This window comes from Elephas maximus, chromosome 27 (assembly GCF_024166365.1).
Source record: "Elephas maximus indicus isolate mEleMax1 chromosome 27, mEleMax1 primary haplotype, whole genome shotgun sequence".
Taxonomy (NCBI): Eukaryota; Metazoa; Chordata; class Mammalia; order Proboscidea; family Elephantidae; genus Elephas; species Elephas maximus.
The window spans coordinates 30,020,976-30,040,199 of NC_064845.1; the positions used below are offsets into that span (position 1 = coordinate 30,020,976).

General features: G+C 36.8%; 1 pseudogene; it reads left to right on the forward strand.

The window, feature by feature from the left end:
• Window positions 1-2,548: 2,548 nt before the first annotated feature.
• LOC126068255 (olfactory receptor 6C6-like) lies at window positions 2,549-3,485 on the forward strand (annotated as a pseudogene).
• The last annotated feature ends 15,739 nt before the right edge of the window (window positions 3,486-19,224 follow it).

Here is a 19,224-nt window from a genome sequence, read left to right on the forward strand (position 1 = left end):
CATCTTGGCCCCGCCTCCCATGATAGATTTTTTTAACTGCATGAAATTGTACTCCTTCAGGAAATTTTGAAGAGCAAAAATAGCATCTATTTTGCAGATTCTTAAAGAAACCAGCGTGTAGATTTGTCACCTAGCCACATGATGTTAGCAAAAATTGTTGGACTGACTCTTTCTGTTCGCTTTCTGACTGAATGTAGAGCAAAACTGAGAGCTGGAGAAATGAAAGTACTGGAACACATTCTTGATAAATAAACACTTGTGATCACTCAGTTTATGATCTGTTAAGTAGTCAAGGAATAAAACAAAAATGGCTGCTATCCTGGACTTCAGATTTTGAGAATTACTGAAATCAAAAGTTAGAATCTATCTGCCAATGTATCCGTCCATCTCCCAGTCTATCATCTAGCTGTCTAATCTATTTTCCAAAGCCAAAAAAAAAAAAAAAAAAAACCCAAACCCTTTGCCATCTAGTTGATTATGACTCATATCAACCGTATAGGACATAGTAGAACTGCCTTATAGGATTTCCAGGGAGTGACTTGTGGATTCACCGTAGCTCTTAATCACTGTGCCACCATGGCAATTTGAATCTATATATCTGCCTATCTATCTATCTGTCTGTCTATCTATCTATCACCCATCTATCATCTATCTATCTGTATATCGTCTTTTTTTTTTATCATCTATCTATCATCTATCTCTCTATCTCTATCTGTCTCTCTGTCTATCATCTATCTATCTATCATCTACCTATCTATCTAATCTACCTATCTATCTAATCTACCTATCTAATCATCTATCATCTCTCTATCATCTAACTTACTTTCCAAAGCCAAAAAGAAACTCAAATATAAATATGAAATATGTGGAAAAAATACTTGAAAATAGGAACTTGGTAGATTATTATTGCTATAAATTGCTATAAAACCATTGCCGTTGAGTTGGTTCCAACTCATAGCGACCCTATAGGACAAAGTAGAGGTGCTCCATAGGGTTTCCAAGGAGTGTATGGTGGATTCAAACTGCTGACCTTTTTGGTTAAGAGCCATAGCTCTTAAACAGCATGCCACCAGTGTTTCCTATAGCACCTCAGATTGTCAATAGCTGTCATTCAAAACACACAAAAAAATTTTATAATAAAATACACATTTTTGCTACATTAAGTAGAGTGAGAAAAAGTGAAATTAGGGAAAGCACATCCTTCTATGCAAGGGTAAAACATTTTTATTCAAGTGAGATGCATATATTAATAACCTAGTGGAATGATTCTTAAAATTAATAAGGTAATTGATTTAGAGATACCCTAATTTAAATACCCAATGGAATCTGTATATTAACTCTGAAATTAAATACATGAATGTTCAGATAGCACTTCAACATCTTCATTAAAATAAAGAGAAATTGTCTCTTTTCCACCACGGATATACATACAGGACAGTAGTCTACTGAGCATAAGGTGTGTGATTAACTATGCAGCAAACAATGGGCCTATTCATCTATAGAGAAAATTTTTACTTATGTATTTAAGAAAAATGAAGCTGAGTGTCAGAAATAATATAATTAGGATCACAAATGACTACTGACTCTCACTTCTATACTAGTCCTAGACTAACAAAAAGATTTAATGAAACTCCTTATTCCTAGTAATTAATATCACCCTCATCATTAGACTAAGAAGACAAAATTATTAACTGTAGTCTGCACAAACAGGAAAAAAAGTAATATTTAAGAATTTATAAATTGTTGGAATCCAGGACAAAGATCAAGTAAGAAAATAATTGATTGTGTTTGTTTTTCCTATAGCTACATTTCTTTCCCTACTTTATTTAGACTTTTGAAATTACTAACTGTATCTTGAAGATATTTCAAAATGATGAGTTCAAATGCAACAGATTATGAGAAGACTGATGATATGGAATCAGAAAAAATAATCTTTGAAGAAAATAAGTCAAAGGAATAATGGAGCAATACTGCATCAAAGCTAAAAAATTAATGGCATATACTGGAGAATTTTGATCATGCTTAGGGAAAATATATAACTCCTAATAATTCTATATGTTTGATAGATTTAAAAAGTCTTTTCATAAAGTAAAAGATGTTGAACACGCGTAGTAAATTGACACTGGCAAAGTTGTCCAAATTTTATAAAAACTTATTGCAATAATTTATTAAACGTAAACAGAAAACACTTCTCAAATAATACTTATCCTCTCTCTACTTAGAACATTTAAGCAGAATTCAGATTATTTGGAAATGATTAGCCAAGATTTAAATCACCTTTCAAGTCCAAAGGAAAAAGAGAAGAAAGAACTTAGTATTGTAATAAGCAAAACTTCAATGTATAGAGTACAGTGAGTTAGAAGATGTTGAGGTTGATCTGTACTATAATTTTAGGTATCACCTGCCTTGACAAACAATGACAAATATTTACACTTGTTTACATTTCTGGTTATCAAGTTTATTCCTGATGGTAGCTTTAAAAAAATCCTGTTATTTCTGCTTTTGTGTTTTTTTTTCCCATGTCAATTTAATAGGATTCAAAAGTGAAATGAAGAACCAGTCAAAGGAGATAGAGTTTATTCTCTTGGGACTGACAGATGACCCAGAGTTGCAAATTGTGATTTTTGTATTTCTCTTCCTCAATTACATTTTGAGTGTGATGGGGAACTTATCTATCATCCCCCTCATGCTGTCGGATCTTCACCTCAAGATGCCAATGTATTTTTTTCTCCAAAATTTCTCCCACTTGGAAATCTTATTGACAATAATATCTATTCCTGGATTTCTGACAAGCATTGTGACTAAAAACAAAATCATTTCCTACAATGGTCATACATCTCAATTGTTCTTTTTCCTCTTAATATGTGTTACAGAGTTTCACCTTCTGCCTGTCATGTCTTATGACCATTATGTAGCCGTCTGCAAACCGTTGCATTACCCCATCATTATGAGAAGCCAAGTGTGCTACCAACTTGTACTCAGTTCATGGACAGCTGGCTTTCTGAAGACCTTTCCACCATTGGTCATAGGGCTGAAACTAGAATTCTGTGCTTCCAGAGTAATTGATCATTTCATGTGTGACACTTCTATCTTACAGATTTCTTGCATAGACACTCACTTCCTAGAATTAATTTCATTTGTTTTTACAAGCTATAATACTTGTGGTCACATTGCTGTTAGTGATTTTTTCCCATACATATATAATCAAGACCATTCTAAAAATCCTCCCTGCTAAGAAAAGAACAAAAGCTTTCTCCACTTGTTCTTCCCACATGATTGTAGTTTCCCTTACTTATGGTAGCTGTATCTTCATTTACATGAAGCCATCAGCAAAAGAAAGGGTGACTTTATCCAAAGGTATAGCTGTTATCTATACTTCATTTGCTCTTTTATTAAATCCCTTCATTTATAGTCTAAGGAACCAGCAAGTGAAACAAGTTTTCAAGGATACACTCAAAAAGATTCTCACTGTTTTCAAAAAATGAAAAAATTTTAAAATCTTGATGTAAACATTAAATATAGATTATTGCTCCTATGTTCATGTTTACTTAATCTGTTATTTCAATTAATTAACTTTCTTGTGCATTTTAAATAAATTTCTCAGTGTTATTCACTCTTTCCTACTTCTCTTTATGATTAATATTTCCTGGAGTGTTATAGAATTCTCCCTTCTAGATTTCACCACAAATTTATTATTATTATTTTTTTACCTCCCAAGATATGGAACTCTCTTTCCCTAAAAAAAAAAAAAAAACCTAAGAAAAAAATCCAATTTTAATTATGTATTAATATACCATGTACAGAAGCCCTGGTGGTGTAGTGGTTAAGTGCTATGGCTGCTAACCAAAAGGTTGGCAGTTTGAATCCACCAGATCCTCTCTGGGAACCCTATGGGGCAATTCTGTTCTATCCTATAGGGTTGCTAGGAGTCGGAATCGACTCGCCAGCAACGGGTTTGGTTTTTGGTTTTATATCCTGTACAAACGGTTGAATGAGCATAACTGGCTAACATCCATTTATTATAGATATGCTTATCCTAGGTTCTACACTAGTCAAAATTTTGGTCCTTATTAGGGTGAAACAGCTTACTGTGGAGGAAACAAAGCAACCAACAAATATCATAGATAGTAATTTCTCTTATAATAGAGCAATACACAGAGTTATGTGTTCATAGTAATGAATGCTTAATTATTTCAGTGAATCAGGAACGCAGTTCGAAAAGAGGTGATTCTTGTGACAGTTGCAATATACATGAAAGAAAGTGTAAAGGAATGTTATAGATGTGTATAAGAGCATGCACACTATTTGGGGGCACTAGGAAGTTCAAATATCGCTAGCTAGTATCAAAAAAAATCACTATCCCAAAAATGAGTAGCATAGTGTTTTCAGTCAGCTAGCCAGGCTGTAACTCCAGATTTACATGTCAGCCTGGTTAAGTTTCCCAAACTCTCTATTGATAAGTTTCTCCATTCATGAAATAGAAATAACAATTGTTCTTACTTGATAACGTTATTATCAGAATGAAATGAAGTATGTATAAAACAATTCAATGTCAGCGCGGGGCCTACAATGAGCTCTCAGTGTTAGCTGCCCTTTAGGAGGAAAAATTGTGTCAGTTGGGATAGATTGTAACAATGCAAGAAAAAGAGGAAAGCTTCAAATCATAAAAATTTTGTTATTTTTGTTGTTATTCAGTGCCGTCAAGTCAGTTCAACTCATAGCGACCCCATGTACAAAGGACAGAAACATTGGTCCTGCACCATCACAATTATTGCTATGTTTGAGCCCATTGTGGTAGGCACTGTGTCAATTCATCTTGTTGAGGACCCTCCTATTTTTCGCAGATCTTCTGCTTTAGCAAGCATGATATCCCTCTCAAGGTACTTGTTTCTTATAATAACATATCTAAAGTACTTGAAGTCTCGCCATCCTCATTTCTAAGGAGCTTTCATTCTGTACTTTTTTGAAGACAGATTTGTTCACCGTCCTGGCAGTCCATGGTATAGTCAATGCTCTTTGCCAACTCCATAATTCAAATGCAAAAATTTTTCTTCAGTAATTTTTATTCCTTGTCCTGCTTTTGCATGCATATGTGGCAATTAAAAATATCATAGCTTGTGTGGGGCCCACCTTAGTCCTAAAAGTGAGGTCTTTGTTTTTAACACTTTAAAGAGGTCTTTTGCAACAGATTTGCCCAATGCAATGTGTTGTATGATTTCTTTTTTTATTTGACCTTTTTCTTCTTTTGTATTGTAATTTAGATTAAGGTTTACAAATTAGTTTCTCATTAAACAATTAATACACATATTGTTTTGTGACATTGGTTGCCAGCCCCACAACATATCAACGCTCTCCCTTCTCAACCTTGGGTTCCCTATTACCAGCTTTCCTGTCCTCTCCTCCCATCTCGTCCTTGCCCTGGGTTTGTGTGACCATTTACTCTCATTTTGTTTTATGAGCCTGTCTGATCTTTGGCTGAAGGGTGAACCTCAGGAATGACTTCAATACTGAATTTAAAGTATGTCCAGGGGGCATACTCTGGGTGTTTCTCCAGTCTCTGTCAGACCAGTAAGTCTAGTCTTTTTTTGTGAGTTAGAATTTTGTTGTACATTTTTCTCCAGCTCTGCCCAGGACACTGTATTGTGATCCCTGTCAGAGCAGTTAGTGGTGGTAGCCAGACAACATGCAGTTGTACTAGGCTCAGTCTGGTGGAGGCTGTGGTAGTTGTGGTCCATTAGTCCTTTGGACTAATCTTTCCCTTGTGTCTTTGGTTTTCTTCATTTTCCCTTGCTCCAGATGGGGTGGGACCAGTGGAGTATCTTAGATGGCCACTCACAAGCTTTTAAAACGCCAGAAGCTACTCACCAAAGTACAATGTAGAACATTTTCTTTATAAACTATGTTATGTCAATTGAGATACATGTCCCCCGAGGCTGTGGTCTCCAGCCCTCAGCCCAGTAATTCAGTCCCTCAGAGAGTTTGGATCTGTCTGTGAAGCTTCCACGTCCTTGTCTTGGTCAAGTTGTGCTGAATTCCCCAGAATTGTGTATTGTCTTACTCTTCACCAAATTTAGCACTTATCTATTGTCTAGTTGGCATTTTTCTTTCCCCACCTCTCCGCTTCCTAGGAACTATCAAAGATTGTTTCTTGCTGTGTGTAAGCCTTTTCATGAGTTTTTATAATAGTGGTCTCATACAGTATTTGTCCTTTTGTGATTAATTTATTACACTCAGCATAATGCCCTCCAGATTCATCCATGTTGTGAGATGTTTCACAGATTCATCATTGCTCTTTGTTGTTGCATACTATTCCATTGTGTGTATTTACTGTAGTGGTTTATCCATTCAACTGTTGATGGCACTTAAGTTTTTTCCATCTTTTTGCTATTGTGAATAATGCTGCGATGAACATAGATGGGCATATATCTGTTCGTGTGATGGCTCTTATTTCTCTAGGATATATTCCTAGGAGTAGGATAGCTGTGTCATATGGCATTTCTATTTCTAGCTTTTTAAGGAAGCTACCTTATCATTTTCCAAAATGGTTGCACCATTCTACTTTCCCACCAGCAGTGCATAAAAGATCCAGTCTCTCTGCGGCCTCTCCAACATTTGTTATTTTCAGTTTTTTGGATTTGTGCCAGTAATGTCACGGTGAGACGGTATCTCATTGTAGTTTTGATTTGCGTTTCTCTAATAGTTAGTGATCTCGAGCATTTCCTCATGTGTCCATTAGCTGCCTGAATGTCTTCTTTAGTGAAGTGTCTATTCATATCCTTTGCCCATTTTTTAAAATTGGATTATTTGTTTTTTTGTTGTAGAGGTGTTGGGTTTTCCTATAGATTTTAGAGATTAGACCTTTGTCAGATTTGCTATAGACAGTTTTTTCCCCAGTCTGTAGGTTGTCTTTTTTCCCTTTTGGTGAAGTCTTTTGATGAGCATAAGTGTTTAATTTTTAGAAGATCCCAGTTATCTAGCTTATCTTCTGTTGTTTTTGTATTGTTGGTTATGGTTTGTATGCTATTTATGCCATGTATTTGGGCCTCTAGTGTTGACCCTATTTTTTCTTCTATGATCTTTATAGTTTTGGGCTTTATATTCAGGTCTTTGATCCATTTGAATTAGTTTTTGTGTATGGTGTGACATATGGGTCTTATTTCATTTTTTTACTGATAGACATCCAGTTTTGCCAGCACCATTTATTAAAGAGACTGTCTTTTCCCCATTTAATGGGCTTTGGACCTTTGTCAAAGATATAGTGACCAGGTGGGTGGACTTCCATCTGGGCTCTCAGTTCTGTTCCACTGGTCAAAGTGTCTGCCGTTGTACCAGCATCAGTTTTTTTTGACTACCATAGCTGTATAGTAGGCTCTAAGGTCAAGTAGTAGGAGTCGCCCTACTTTGTTATTTTACTTCAATAGTGCTTTACTTTTCAGTGCCTAGTTCCTTTCCACATAAACTTAATGATAACTTTTTCCATCCCTTTGAAGAATGCTGTTGGTATTTGGATCAGGATTGCATTGCATTCGTAGATTGCTTTGGGTAGAATTAACATTTTCACAATGTTGAGTCTACCTATCCATGAGCATGGTAGGTTATCCACTTATGTAGGTCTATTTGGTCTCTTGACTTAGTGTTTTGAATCTTTCTTTGTATAGGTCCTTTATGTCCCTGGTTAGATTTATTCCTAAGTATCTTGTTTTGTTTGTTTGTTTGTCTTTAGTTGCTATGATAAATGGTGTTGCTTTCCTGATTTCCTTTTTGTTTTTCTCTTTATGATGTATAGGAATCTGACTGATTTATCTATGTGTATCTGTTATCGACTCGAAGGCAGTGGTTGGTGGGTGGATCTTTTATGCTGCTACTCTGCTGAATCTTTCTGTTAGTTCCGGCAGTTTTCTTGTGTAGGCATTTGGGTTCTTTCGGTATAGTAATTTTACTTCTTCCTTACCAATTTGGATGTCCTTTATTTCTTTATCACGCCTTATTGCTCTAGCTAAGACTTCCAGCACAATGTTAAATAAGATTGGTCTTCTTGTGTTTTGGGGGGATGTTTCATCCTCTCTCTGTTAAGAATGATGTTGGCTGTTGGATTTGTATGATTGCCCTTTATTACGTCAAGGAATGTCCCTCTATTCCTGTTTTGCTTGGTTGGTATCTGGTGGAGGCTGTCTTAAGTGCTAGATTCAGGTTGTTGTGCAATATTGTTTGTTTTCTAACTGAAGGACTCCCTTTAATAATTCTTGTAAGTTTGGTTTGGTTTTTCCATATTCCTTTCATTGCTGTTTGTCTGGAAATGTCCTAAATTTGCCATCATAGTTGAGTGAGAGTTTTGCAGGATATATTATTCTTGGTTGGCAGTTTTTTGCATCGCTTGATTTCCTGACTGCCGTTTTCATGGGTGTTGGTTGTGAATCCAATTAAAATGAAATCATCGGCAGCTTCAACATTTTTGCCTTTTATCATGATATTGCTTATTTGTCCAGTTTTAGGATTTTTGTTTTCTCTATGTTGAGGTTTAATCCTCAAAAAAGTTTATATGCACTGAAAATGCACTGGCACTTAGTCTGGTCTGAACCAAAACCAAACTCACTGCCATCTAGTCGATTCCAACTCATAGCGACCCTCTAGGGCAGAGTAGAACTGCCTGATAGAGTTTCCAAGGAGCGCTTGGCAGATTCGAACTGCCAACCTTTTGGTTACCAGCCATAATACTTAGCCACAAAAATTTAGTGTGATTAGATTATTGAGGTAAAAATTCTATGTGTGTCATACCTAAAATAACTTCAAATCACATCCAATAGTTTAGAAACATGAAATATAGGTGATTCTGAGGCAGATGTTTCATATAGGATTTTCTTTTTTTAATATAAGCATTCATGTGATCAGATATTTACTTCAAAAAGATTTCTCTGCCAAATGTCCTGAGGTTAAATTTTGAGATGTTTGTGTTTAGAAAGACAAGTTGGAGGGCCAATGCTTTAAGCTCAATGAGGTATTCCAAATGTTTAAAACACAATAGTGGCAGTGAATCGAAAGCTCAGGGAGTGAACTCAAGAGATATTTAGGACAACAAACTGAGAGAAACTATTGAACGTTTGCATATCTGGGATAAGTGAAAGAAACTTATAAAATGTTTGTTCTTGGGCCTAACCTACTTTCTACTTTTGCACATAAACACTCAAGTATTTAATGTCTTTTAAAAGAGAAAGCTTTATTAATATACTGTCCGATTTTTTAAAAAATCACCTGCAAAACATATGAGGTTCCAAACTGGATATAATTTGGCATAACAGACACAGGAGTGAAGAATTCACTAGATGTTTGATGGTGTAACTATTATATATATGGGCCTGAATAGATATCATTTAAGCTCAGATTTGTGTTGAAATTTGCTTTACAAACTCTCAAAGGAAGCATTGTGGGTCATCTACTTTTCCTTGGCAGAGAGAAGAGTGTGAGGTTATGTGATTATATTCAAGGCCCTGAGAACCTCCATCCACACTGAGTTTGTTTCCTCAATTAGTTCCTTAAAAAAAAAAAAAAAAACTAGACCTTTTAACTTCTTGCACAAAAATCTTTCCAATAAGCAGAGAAAAGAAAATCCTTGTTTTTAACATATAAAGAAGTAATTCGTGTGACAATATTTTTACAAAGAAGAAGTGGGAGAGAGATTTATTAAATATTATTGAAAGTAAGATATTATTAATTTGAATTTGTTCTAAGATTCTAAGTATAATTTTCACAGACTTTTTAAGAAAATAATATAAAATATATATGGAAAATTTACAACAGGAAATTTTAAAATTACACTAGAAATTATTGATTTAACACAATAGAGGCGTGGAATCAAGAAATAGACCAACTAAAAATGACATAAGACATACAGAAAATAAATTGCAAGAAGGAAAACAGAAGACATCTATTTAAATTAAATTTAAATAATGAAACAACTCAATTGAAAGGCAGAAGTAGGAAAAATGCATGAAAAAGGAAACATGTCTAAAACACCAGTCTAAAACAGACACACTTAAGATTTGAAGGCACAAATAGGGTGAAAATAAAGAATGGTAAAACATAAGCCATGTGTTATGAATTGAAAGTGTCACTGCAAGTGATAAAGTCTTATCCCTTATGCCTGTCAGTGTAACCTTGTTTGGGGAAATAGGGCTATTCTTTTAAGATAATATCAGAGTAAGGTAGGTTCTGATCCTAATAACTTCTGATGGAAGTATTATAAAAGGAGAGAAGAGACAGGGAAATGTGGAGAGTCACATAGGCAACAGAGACACCATGTGAAGATAGAGGCCAATGAACCTATATGTGTCCAAGGAATGCCAAAAAAAGCCAGGGGCTACAAGAAGCCAGAAGAGAGAGGAGGATATTCCCCTAGAACAAAAAGAGAAAGATAATAGCCCTGCCAGTACCCTAAATTTGGACCTCTAACCTCCAAAATTGTGAGAGAATATTTTAATGTGTTATGGAAGCCCTGGGAAACTAAGACACCAAGCAAGCAGTATCAAAAGAAAGCTGAGGAGGCAGGGCCAAGATGGCTGACTAGGTAGACGCTACCTCGGATCCCCCTTGCAACAAAGACTCGGAAAAACAAGTGAATCGATCGCATACATGACAATCTACGAACTCTGACCATCAAACACAGACCTAAAGAGTTGACCTGAGTGACAGAGACTGAGAATGAACAACCACGGGGAAGCAGCGACTGTTTTTGGAGCCTGGAGCCAGCGTCCCAGCCAGGAAACCTTGGCGCCGGGCTTTGGACTGGGCGCAGGGAGGCTGAGCACGGCATCCTGAGATGGCGCAAACACGGGCACAGCCCTAGCCCCCTGAACTGACCTCGAGGGAAGCCCAGCCAGTGCACGCAGGCAGTGCAGTGATGCGGCTGACAGGAGGAGAAGTCACCGGGAGGCAGTGACTGGTTTTGGAGCCGGGAGTGCAGCGTCCCAGCAGGGGAAACTTGGCGCTGGGTTTTGGACTGGGAGCGGAGGAACTGACCACGGCTTCTGAGACAGCACAAGCACAGGACATGGGTCTGACCCTTGGGGGCAATCTCTACCCAGCCAAGGCACACAGTCGACGCGCCCCTCGGGAATCTCAGATAAAACAGTCATCACCAAGCAAGATAAGTAACTTTGTCTATATTTGGGGTGCTACTCTCTCCTATTTATCTGAACCCTCCCCTCCCCTTCCCAGGTGGCTTCATTAACATTGGAATTTCCTGAGCCAGAGTGAACTGCTCTGTGGTTTTTCTTTCTTTTTTTTTTTTGGTCTTTTCCTAATCCATTCTCCTGGCCTGAGAGAAGCAGCTACAAAAAACCCAGGGACCAAAAATCCTTCCCTAATTGGACTAAAAACACAGAACCAGCTCCAGCCAAGCATGTGTGATCCACAGTCTTGGGCTTTCATCCCTACAGGGAACAAGGTGGCTAGTATGATGCAAAGGCATTTCTGATAGGGATCTGACTGCAATTGTTTTAGCGGATTTACTGGAAAGACAAGTTTGTTTTGGTTTTTTAGGCTTCTTAGTTCCGTCTAAAATATTGCAGAAGCTGATGTACGACAAATATGAAACCTACCTGTGAAATTATAGCCTAAATAGTTACTGCAGCTTATGACACAAACCACACATTACACTTAAAGACCCATCTATTTCTTGACACAGAGCACATGTCAATATGTCAAGAAAGGTCTTGGGAAACTCTGTTTTCTGTTCCAAACACTCTCTGTTCTCCTGTGTCTCACGATTCTTTTCATCCTTCAGATTAATTAGTTCATCTTCACACTGTGAAAGATTTCTGCTTATGTGAATGAAAGTTCAATCCTTTTTCTTTTTAACCTCGCACACAAACAGAATAAAGAGAAAATATTATTTGACATTGTTAATAGACATAGAAAATTTCTCTGACAAGTATCAAAAATCTTTTATGATAAAAGAAAATTCTTGACAGACAAGGAACAGAATGGCAACTTCTGGATTTGAAAAAAATATATATCTGCACTTCTCTACCACCAATACTATAGTTAATGAAGAAATATTGTACTTTAGCCTAAGTTCAAAAAAGACAAAATGTTCACTATCACTACTTGTTTTCAACATTGAAAAGAGGTTCTAGCTGGGGGAAAAAGGTAGAAAAAGAAATAAAATGTATAAAAATTAGAAAAGAAGAATTTAAATTACCATTACAGTGTTTGCTGATGACAAAAATAACTATGTAGAAAATACAAAATATCAACCAAAACACTATTAAAATTAATAAATGAATTTTTCAATATTGGCAGATACAAAGTCCTTACACAAAATTAATTATAATGCTAGTATCAACAAAATGTTGAAAAGGAAATTTACGAACTAAAGCCTTTTTAATATTCAAAAAAACATTAATACATGTGTTAGTCATCTAGTGCTGCTGTAACATAAAATACCACAAGTGGAGGGCTTTAACGAAGAGAAATTTATTCTCTCACAGTCTAGTAGGCTGCAAGTTGAAATTCAGGGTGTCATCTCCAGGGGAAGACTTCCTCTCTGTCAACTCTACAGGAAGGTCCTTGCCATCAAACGAGGAGGAGCTTCTCAGGCACAGAGACCCCGGCTCCAAATAAAGCACTCTGCTACTGGAACTGCTTTCTTGGTAGTATGAGGTCTCCCCTCTCTGCTCACTTACCTTTCCTTTTATTTCTTATAAATTGGTGCATACCACACCTCAGGGAAACTCCCTTTATCTTGGCTCAGGGACATGACCTGAGCAAGGGTGCTACATTCCACCATAATCCTCTTTAACATCATCTAATCTTGCCAACTCAACTCTTTAGCATAATCTAATTTTACCGACTTGACGGCACTTAACAACAACAATCTTGCCTCATCAATCACAGACAGAGATTAGGATTTACAACACATAGGGAAATCATGTCCAATGACAAAATGGTGGACAATCACTACAATACTGGGAATCATGGCCTAGCCATATTGATATCCATATTTTTTGAGGACACAATTCAATCCATGACAATACATAATAAAAATTCAAACAAAACATTTATAAAACCTCTACACTAAAACATTGCTCAGAGAAATCAAAGAGAATTGTTGTTGTCGTTGTTGGGTACCATCCAGTTGGTTCTGACTCATAGTGATTCCATGTACAACAGAACGAAATACTCCCGGGTCCTGTACCACCCTCACAACCATTGTTATGCTTGAGCCCATTGTTGCAGCCACTGTGTTAATCCATCTCGTTGAGGGTCTTCCTCTTTTTCACTGACCCTGTGCTTTACCAAGCATGATGTCCTTCTACAGGGACTGATATCTCCTAATAAAATGTCCAAAGTATGTAAGACACAGTCTCACCATCCTTGCTTCTAAGGAGCTTTCTGGCTGTACCTCTTCTAAGACAGATTTGTTCATTCTTCTGGCAGTCCATAGTATATTCAACATTCTTTGCCACCATAATTTAAGGGCTTCAATTTTTCTTCAGTCTTCCTTATTCATTGTCAAGCTTTCACAGGCATAGATGTTCTGGCATCACTTATTGAAAGGACCATCCTTTACCCACTAAATTGTGCTATCTATAAAAAAAAAAAAAAAAATTTCTTTTTTTTTATCTATGGTACCCATAAAATGTTTTGATATATTTGTATAAACAAATGTCTAGAAATGTATACACTATAATGTAAGCAGAATGTTGTTGTTGTTAGATGCCTTCAATCGGTTCCAATTCATAGTGACCCTATCTATGTACAAAACACTACCAGGTCCTGCGCCATGATCACAATCATTCCTATGTTTGATCACATTGTTGCAGCCACTGTGTCAATCCATCTCTTTGAGAGTCTTCCTCTTTTTTGCTGACCCTTTACTTTACAAAGCATGATGTCCTTCTCCAGGTACTGGTCCCTCCTGATAACATATGTAAAGTACAAGAGACAAAGTCTCACCTTTCCCCCTTCCAAGGGGCACTCTGACTGCATGTCTTCCAAGACAGACTTGTTTGTTCTTCTGGCAGTCCATGGTATATTCAACATTCTTTCCCACCATAATTCAAAGGCTTCAATTCTTCAGTCTTCTTTATCCATTGACAAGCTTTCAAATGCACATGAGGTGATTGAAAATATCATGAGTTGGGTCAGGTGAACCTGAGTACTCAAAGTGACATCTTTCCTTTTCAATGCTTAAAAGAGGTTTTTTTTTTTTTTGCAGCAGATTTGCCCAATGCAACATGTCCTTTGATTTTTTTCTTTCTTTTTTTTTTTTTTTATTGTATCTTAGATGAAGGTTTACAGAGCAAATTAGTTTCTCGTTAAACAATTATATACATATTGTTTTGTGATATTGGTTGCCTACCCCAGGACTTGTCAAAACTCTCCCGTTCCCAACCTTGGGTTCCCCATTACCAGCTTTCATGTTCCCGTCCTTGCCCCTGGGCTGGTGTGCCCCGTTAGTCTTTTTTTTTTTTTTTAATGGGTCTGTCTAATCTTTGGCTGAAGGGTGAACCTCAGGAGTGACTTCAGTATTGACTTAACAGGATGTCGGGGGCCATACTCTCAGGGTTTCTTCAGTGTCTGTCAGAGCTGCAAGACTGATTTTTTTTTTTTTTAATTTGAATTTAGTTCTATATATTTCTCCCACTCTGTCTGGGACCCTTTATTGTGATGCTGGCCAGTGCAGTCGGTGGTGGTAGCTGGGCACCATCGAGCTGTGCTGGACTCAGTCTGGTGGAGGCTGTGATACTTGTGGTCTATTAGCCCTTTAGCTAATCTTTCCCTTGTGCCTTTGGTTTTCTTCACTCTCTCTTGCTCCAGATGAGGTAGGACCAGCAAAGTATCTTAGGTGACTGCTCTCAAACTTTTAAGACCTCAGATGCTACTCACCAGAGTTGGATGTAAAAAATTCTCTTTATAAACAATGTTATGCCAATGAGCTAGCTATCCCCCGAGACCACGGTCCCCAGACCTCAGCCCAGTAATTCAGTTCTTCAGGGAGTTTGGATGTGTCTGTGAAGCTTCCATGACCTTGCCTTGGTCAAGTTGTGCTGACTTCCCCAGTATTGTGTACTGTCTTATCCTTCATAAAAGTTACCACTTATCTATTGTCTAGTTAGTGTTTTTTCCTCTCCATGCCTCCCCTGCCTGGCAACCATCAAAGATTGTGTTTTCTGTCCGTAACCCTTTTCATGAGTTTTTATAATAGTGATCTCATACAGTACTTGTCCTTTTTTGATTGACTTATTTCACTCAGCATAATGCCCCTCAGATTCATCCACATCGTGAGATATTTCCCAGATCCATCGGTGTTCTTTATCGTTGTGTAGTATTCCATTGTGTGTATGTACCATAATTTGTTTATCCATTCATCCGTTGATGTGCACTTAGGTTATTTCCATCTTTTTGTTATTGCAAATAATGCTGCAATGAATATGGTGTGCATGTCTATTTGTGTGCCGGTTCTTATTTCTCTAGGATATATTCCTAGGAATGGGATAGCTGGATTGTATGGTATTTCTAAGGCTAGCTTTTTAAGGAAGTGCCATATCATTCTCCAATATGGTTGTGCCATTTTGCATTCTTATCAGCAGGACATAAAAGTTCCAATCTCCTCACAGCCTCTCCAACATTTATTATTTTCTTTTTTAATTTGTGCCAGTAATGTTGGGGTGAGAGTTATCTCATTGTAGTTTTTGATTTATATATCTCTAATGGCTAGTTATCATGAACATTTCTTTATGTGTCTATTAGCTGCCTGAATGTCTTCTTGGGTGAAGTGTCTGTTCATAGCCTTTGTCTGTTTTTTAATTGGATTATTCGTCTTTTTGTTGTAGAAGTGTTGAATTTTCCTATAGATTTTAGAGATTAGACCTTCATTGGATTTGTCATAGCCAAATTTTTTTCCCCCGGTCTGTAGGTTCTTTTTTTATTCTTTTGATGAAATCTTTTGATGAGCATAAGTGTTTAATTTTTAGAAGATCCCAGTTATCTAGCTTACCTTCTGGTATTCGTGTATTGTTATGGTTTGTATCCCATTTATGCCATGTATTAGGGCATCAGCCTTGACCCTATTTTTTCTTCTATGACCTTTACAGCTATTGGTTTTATGTTTAGGTCTTTGATCCATTTTGAATTAGTTTTTGGTATGTGTCCTGTTTCTTTTTATTGCAGATGGACATCCAGTTTTGCCAGTACCTTTTGTTAAAAGGACTGCCTTTTCCCCGTTTAATGGACTTTGGGCCTTTGTCAAAGATCAGGTGATCATAGATGGATGAATTTACATGTGGGTTCCTAACTCTGTTCCATTGGTTAATGTGTCTGTCATTGTATCAGTACCATGCTGTTTCGACTACTGTAGCTGTGTAGTAGTAGGTTCTGAGATCAGGTAGGGTGAGGATTCCTACTTTATTCTTCTTCTTCAGTAGTGCTTTACTTTTCCAGGTCCTCTTTCCTTTCCGTATAAGGTTATTGATTAGTTTTTCCATCTCATTAAAGAAGGGCATTGGTATTTGGATGAGGACTGCAATGTATTTATAGTTTGCTTTTGGTAGAATTGACATTTTCACAATGTTGACTATAACTATCCATGAGCATAGCATGTTTTTTCCATTTATGTAGGTCTCATTTAGTTTCTTGCAGTAGTGTTTTGTAGTTTTCTTTGTACAGGTCTTTTATGTCCCCAATTAGATTTATTTTTTTAGGGGCTATTACAAATGGTGTTGCTTTCCTGATGTCTTTTTTGTAGTTCTCTTTATTGGTGTATAGGAATCCACCTGATTTTTTGTATGTTTATCTTGTATCCTGCTAAAAATACTCTGTTATTTTTTTCTATTAGTTCCAGTAGTTTTCTTGTGGACTCTTTGGTTCTGTATGTATAGTATCATATAATCCACAAACAGGGACAGTTTTACTCCTTCCATACCAATTTTGATGCCCTTTTATTTCTTTTTCTTGCCTTACTGCTCTAGTAAGGACTTCCAGCACCATGTCAAGTAGTAGTGGTGATAAAGGGCATCCTTGTCTTTTTCCTGTTCCCAGAGGGGGTGTTTTCAGCCTCTCTCCATTACAAATGATGTTCACTGTTTTTGTATAAAACCAAAACCAAACCCGGTGCCTTCGAGTCGATTCCTACTCATAGCGAGCCTATAGGACAGAGTAGAACTGCCCCATAGAGTTCCCAAGATGTGCCTGGTGGATTCGAACTGCTGACCCTTTGGTTAGCAGCCATAGCACTTAACCACTGTGCCACCAGGGTTTCCTGTTTTTGTGTAGATGCTCTTTATTGTGTTGAAGAATTTCCCTTCTATATTTATTTTATTGAGAGCTTTTATAAGGACTATGTGTTGGACTTTATCAAATGCCTTTTCTGTGTTGATTGAGATGATCATGTGTTTCTTTTGTTTTGTCTATGTGGTGGATTAAGTTGATTGATTTTCTAGGATTGAACCATCCTTGCATATCTGGTATGAATCCCACTTGGTCAGGGTGTATTTTTTTTTTTTATATGATGCTGAATTCTATTAGCTAGAATTTTGTTGAGAATTTTTTTCTATATTCCTGAAACATACTGGTCTGAAATTTTCTTTTTTTTTTGTGGTGTCTTTGCCTGGTTTTGGTATCAGGGTTATGCCGACTTCATAGAATGAATTTAGAAGTGCCCCCTTCCTTTTCTGTGTTCTGAAATAGTTTGAGTAGCACTGGTGCAAGCTCTTCTCTGAATGTTACCTAGAATTCTCCAGTGAAGCCATCTGGACTAGGGTTTTTTTTGGGGGGGGGCAGAAAGTGAGGGGGAAGTTTTTTTTTTTTTTTAATTAACTTTTCAAACTCTTCTCTTATTATGGGTCTGTTCAGATTTTTTACCTCAGTTTTTGTTAGTTTAGGTAGGTAGTGTTTTCTTTGATTTCCTGACTACTGCTTCCATAAGCATTGATTGTGGATCCAAATAAAATGAAATCTTTGACAAACTTTATCTTTTCTCCATTTATTGTGATGTTGCTTATTGGTCCAATTGTGAGGATTTTTGTTTTCTTTATGTTGAGGTGCAATCTGTACTGAAGGCTGTGGTCTTCGATCTTCATAGGTAAGTGCTTCAAGTCCTCTTCACTTTCAGCAAGCAAGGTTGTGTCATCCTCACATAGCATGTTCTTAATGAATCTTCCACTAATCCTGGTGCCCCATTATTCTACATATAGTCCAATTTCTTTGATTATTTGCTCAGTATAAAGATATAATAAGTGTGGTAAAAGAATACAACCCTGATGCACGCTTTTCTTGATATTAAACCAGGCAGTATTCCTTTGTTCTGTTCAAAAGACTGCCTCTTGATCTATGTACAGGTTCCACATGAATGCAATTAAGTGTTCTGGAATTCCCATTCTTCATAATGGTAACCATAATTTGTTATTACCCATGCAGCTGAATGCCCTTGCATAGTCAAGAAAATACAGGTAAACATCTTTTTGGTATTCACTGCTTTCAGCCAAGATCCATCCACATCAGCAATGGTATTCTTCGTTCTGTATCCTCTTCTGAATCGAGCTTGAATTTCTGGCAGTTTTGTGTCGGTGTACTACTGCAACAGTTTTTTTTTTTTTTTAAACTACCCTCAGCAAAATTTTACTTTAATGTGATTTTAATGATATTGTTTGATGATTTCCACATTCTGTTGGATCGCCTTTCTTTAGAATGAGCACAAATACGGATTTATTCCAGTTGCTTGGCCAGGTAGCTGTCTTCAAAATTTTTTGTCATAGATAAGTGAGCTCTTGCAGTATTGCATCTGTTATTTGAAACCTCTAAATTTATACTCCAATAATCCCTGGAAGTTTGTTTTCTGCCAATGTCTTAAATGCATCTTGGACTTCTTTTTTCAGTACCACAAATTCTTGATAATATGCTACCTCCTGAAATGGTTGAACATTGACCAATTCTTTTTAAGGCAATGACACTGTGTATTTGTGTATTTGTTCCATCTTCTCTTGATGCTTCTTCTCTCATTCAATATCTTGCCCACAGAATCCTTAAAAATTGCAACTCAGGACTTGAGTTTTTTCTTCAGTTCTTTCAGCTTGAGAAATGTCAAGTGTTTTCTTTCCTTTTGGTTTTTCTAGCTTCAGGTCTTTGCACATTTCATTTTAATACTTTATTTTGTGTTCTCCAGCTGTCCTTTGAAAACTTCTGTTCATCTCTTTTACTTCATCATTTCTTCCGTTTGTTTTAGCTACT